The sequence below is a fragment of the Chionomys nivalis genome, chromosome 8 (assembly GCF_950005125.1).
Source record: "Chionomys nivalis chromosome 8, mChiNiv1.1, whole genome shotgun sequence".
In the NCBI taxonomy this organism is placed as follows: domain Eukaryota; kingdom Metazoa; phylum Chordata; class Mammalia; order Rodentia; family Cricetidae; genus Chionomys; species Chionomys nivalis.
This window is the reverse complement of record NC_080093.1, coordinates 89935214-89939819: the sequence shown is the minus strand read 5'-3', so window position 1 is coordinate 89939819 and position 4606 is coordinate 89935214.

Here is a 4606-nt window from a genome sequence, read left to right as displayed (position 1 = left end):
GGCATGGATCTCTACAACAATTCCTAACTACTAAAAAAAAGAAATTTGTCTGGCCACAACTGAGAGCTGTGGTAATCTACTGGTATAAACATAAGCATACACTAAACTACAGAGGTGGTTCAATATTGATCTTTTTTTTTTTTTTTTTTTTTTTTTTTTTTTTTGGTTTTTCGAGACAGGGTTTCTCTGTAGCTTTGGAGCCTGTCCTGGAACTAGCTCTGTAGACCAGGCTGGTCTCGAACTCACAGAGATCCGCCTGCCTCTGCCTCCCAAGTGCTGGGATTAAAGGCATGCGCCACCACCGCCCGGCTTCAATATTGATCTTGTGGCAGACCCAGATTCTGTTCCTAGCACCCACACAGTGGGTAACAACTGTCTGTAACTCTAGTTCCAGAGGACCTGATGCCCTCTTCTGTCTTCTGAGGACAAAAGACATGTACATAAAACCTGTCTACTTGCAGGCAAAACATTCATACACATAAAAAATTAAAATAAAATAAACATTTAAAAAGCAGTTTCATATATCCACTTAACAAAACAGCACTAGTTGATGTCCCTATTAGGCCTAGAGGTATTTTCCCAGCCATGTCTCTTTGACGCAGGTTCACAGTACATACCATATTCATCTTTTTGGGTCTGGGTTATCTCACTCAGGATAGTGTTTTCTATTGCCATCCATTAGCAAGCAAAATTCAAAATGTCATTATTTTTTACCGATGAGTAGTACTCTAATGTGTATATATTCTACACTTTCTTTATCCATTCTTCAATTGAGGGGCATAGGTCGTTTCCAGGTTATGGCTGTTACAAATAATGCTGCTACAAACATAGTAGAACAAATGCTTTTGTGGTAAGATTGGGCATCTCTTGTGTATATTTCCAAGAGTGGTGTTGCTGGATCCTGAGGTAGGTTGATTCCCAATTTCCTGAGAAATCTCCACACTGATTTCCAAAGTGGTTGTACAAGTTTGCATTCCTACCAGCAATGGATGAGTGTTCCCCTTACTCCACATCCTCTTCAGCATAGGCTATCATTGGTATTTTTGATTTTAGCCATTTTGACAGGTATATGACGGTATCTCAAAGTTGTTTTGATTTGCATTTCCCTGATCACTAAGAAGGTTGAGCATAACCTTAAATGTCTTTTGGGCATTTGAACTTCTCCTGTTGAGAATATTCTGTTCAGTTCAGTGCCCCATTTTTTAATTGGGTTAATTAGCATTTTAACATCTAGTTTCTTGAGTTCTTTATATATTTTGGAGATCAGACCTTTGTCTGTTGCAGGGTTAGTGAAGATCTTCTCCCAGTCAGTGGGGTGCCTTTTTGTCTTAGTGACAGTGGCCTTTGCTTTACAGAAGCTTCTCAGTTTCAGGAGGTCCCATTTATTCATTGTTGCTCTCATTGTCTGTGCTATTGGGGGTACACATAGGAAGTGGTGTTCTGTGCCCATGTGTTGCAGTTTACTTCACACTTTCTCTTCTGTCAGGTTCAGTGTGTTCAGATTGATATTGAGGTCTTTAATCCATTTGGACTTGAGTTTTATGCATGGTAATAGATATGGATCTATTGTTATTCTTCTACAGGCTGACATCCAGTTATGCCACCGTCATTTGTTGAAGATGCTTTCTTTCTTCCATTGTATAATTTTAGCTCCTTTGTCAAAAAATCAGGTGCTCATATGTTTGTGGGTTAATATCCGGGTCTTTGATTCAATTCCATGGGACGACATCTCTGTTTTTATGCCAATGTCACACTGTTTTCATTACTGTAGCTCTGTAATAGAGTTTGAAGTCAGGGATGGTAATGCCTCCAGAAGTTCCTTTATTGTATAAGATTGTTTTGGCTATCCTGGGTTTGTTGTTTTTCCAAATAAAGTTGATTATTGTTCTCTCGAGGTCTGTGAAGAATTTGTTAGGATTTTGATGGGGATTGCATTGAATCTATAAATTGCCTTTGGTAGAATTACCATTTTTACTATGTTGATCCTCCCAATCCAAGAACAAGGGAGATCCTTCCATTTTCTGGTATCCTCTTCAATTTCTTTCTTCAAAGACTTAAAGTACTTGTCAAATAGATCTTTCACTTCCTTGGTTAGAGTTACCCCAAGATACTTTATGCTATTTGTGGCTATCGTGAAAGGTGATGTTTCTCTGATTTTTCTCTCTGCTTCCTTATCCTTTGTGTATAGGAGGGCTACTGACTTATTTGAGTTAATCTTGTATCCTGTCACATCACTTAAAGGTATTAATAAGCTGTAGGAGTTCTTTGGTAGAGCTTTTGGGGTCACTGATGTACACTATCATATCATCTGCAAATAATGAAAGTTTGACTTTTTCCTTTCCAATTTGTATTCCCTTGATCTCCTGATGTTGTCTTATTGCTATTGCTAGAATTTCAAGCACTATGTTGAAGAGATATGGTGAGAGTGAACGGCCTTGTCTTGTTCCTGATTTCAGTGGAATGGCTTTGAGTTTCTCTCCATTTAATTTGATATTGCTGTTGGCTTGCTGTATATTTCTTTTATTATATTTAGATATGATCCTTGTATCCCTAACTTCTCCAAGACCTTTATCATAAAGGGGTGTTGAATTTTGTCAAATGCTTTTTCATCATCTAATGAAATGATCATATGGTTTTTTCTTTCAGTTTATTTATATGATGGATTACATTGATAGATTTTCTTATGTTGTACCAGCCCTGCATCTCTGGGATGAAGCCTACTTGATCATAATGGATAATTTTTTTGATGTGTCTTGGACTGGATTTGCCAATATTTTATTGAGATTTTTTGCATCAATGCTCATGAGCAAGTTTGGTCTCTAAGTCTCTTTCTTGGTTGAGTCTTTGTGTGGTTTCTGTAACTTCATAAAAAGAGTTTGGCAATGACTCTTCTGTTTCTATTATGTGAAACACCTTAAGGAGTATAGATATCAGCTCTTCTTGGAAGTTCTGGTAGGACTCTGCATTGAACCCATCTGGTCCTGGGCTTTTTTTGGTTGGGAGGTTTTTAATGACAGCTCCTATTTCCTCATGACTTATAGGTCTATTTAAATTGTTCATCTGGTCTTGATTCAATTTTGGTATATGGTATTTATCTAAAAACAAGTCCATTTCTTTTACATTTTCCAACTTTGTGGCATATAGGCTTTAGTAGTAAGACGTAATGATTCTTTGAATTTCCTCAGCGTCTGTTGTTATGTCCCCCTTTTCATTCCTGATCTTGCTAATTTGCATGTTCTCTCTCTGCCTTTTGATTAGTTTGGAAAGCGGTTTGTCAAACTTGTAGATTTTCTCAAAGAACTAGCTTTTTCTTTCATTGATTCTTTGGATTGTTTTCTGTGTTTCTATTTTGTTGATTTCAGCCCTCAGTTTGATTATTTCCAGTCTTTTACTCCTCCTGGGTGAGTCTGCTTCTTTTTTTTTCTAGAGCTTTCAGCTGTGCTGCTATGTTTCTATTGTGAGCTATCTTCATTTTTTTGTTGTTGTTGTTGTTGTTTTTTAATGTGGGCACTTAGTGCTATGAACTTTCCTCTTAGCACTGCTTTCATAGTGTCCCATAGATTTGGGTATGTTGTTTCTCTATTTTCACTGAATTCAAGGAAGACTTTAATTTCTTTCTTTATTTCTTCCCTGACCCAGGGGTGGTCAGTAGTTGACTATTCAGTTTCCATGAGTTTGTAGGTTTTCTGGGGGTCAAATTGTAGTTAAATTCTAACTTTATTCCATGGTCATCTGATAAGACACAGGTGGTTACTAAAACTTTTTGTATTTATGAAAGTTAGCTTTGTTACCAAGTATGTGATAAGTTTTCAAGAAGGTTCCATGAGATGGTGAGAAGAAGGTATATTCTTTCCTATTTGGGTGGAATGCTCTATAGATGTCTGTTACGTCCATTTGACTCATTACCTCCATTAGTTCTCTTATTTCTCTGTTAGGTTTCTGTCTGGTTGACCTGTCCATTGGTGAGAGAGGAGTGCTGAAGTCTCCTACTATTAGATGTGGGGTTTGATGTGTGCTTTGAGTTCTAGTAATGTTTCTTTTACATAGGTGGGTGCTTTTATATTAGGGGCATAGATATTCAGAATTGAGACTTCATCCTCATGAATTGTTCCTATTATGAGTATAAAGTGTCCATCTCCATCTCTTCTTATTGATTTTAGTTTGAAGCCAATTTTGTTAGATATTAGTATAGCCACACCTGCTTGTTTCTTAGGTCTGTTTGATTGAAAAACCTTTTCCCGACCCTATACTCTAAGGTAATGTCTGTTTTGTGGTTGAGGTTTGTTTCTTGTCAACAGCAGAATGTTGAATCCTGTTTTTGTATCCATTCTCTTAACCTGTGCCTTTTTATAGATGAATTGAGTCCATTGATATTAAGTGATATTAATGGCCAGTGGTTGTTCTTTTTTTTTCCTCCCCGCCTCCCATTTCCCTCCCTCTCTTCATGCCCCTCTCCCCCTCCCTCCACTCCTCTTCTCCTCCCTCTTCAGCCCCAAGAGCTGGCCAGTGGTTGTTAACTCCAGTTATTTTTTTCTTTTGGTGGTAGAGTTTGTGTGTTTCCCTTCTTTGAGTTGTGCTGGTAGAGGGCTGTTAGATGTCTGAGTTA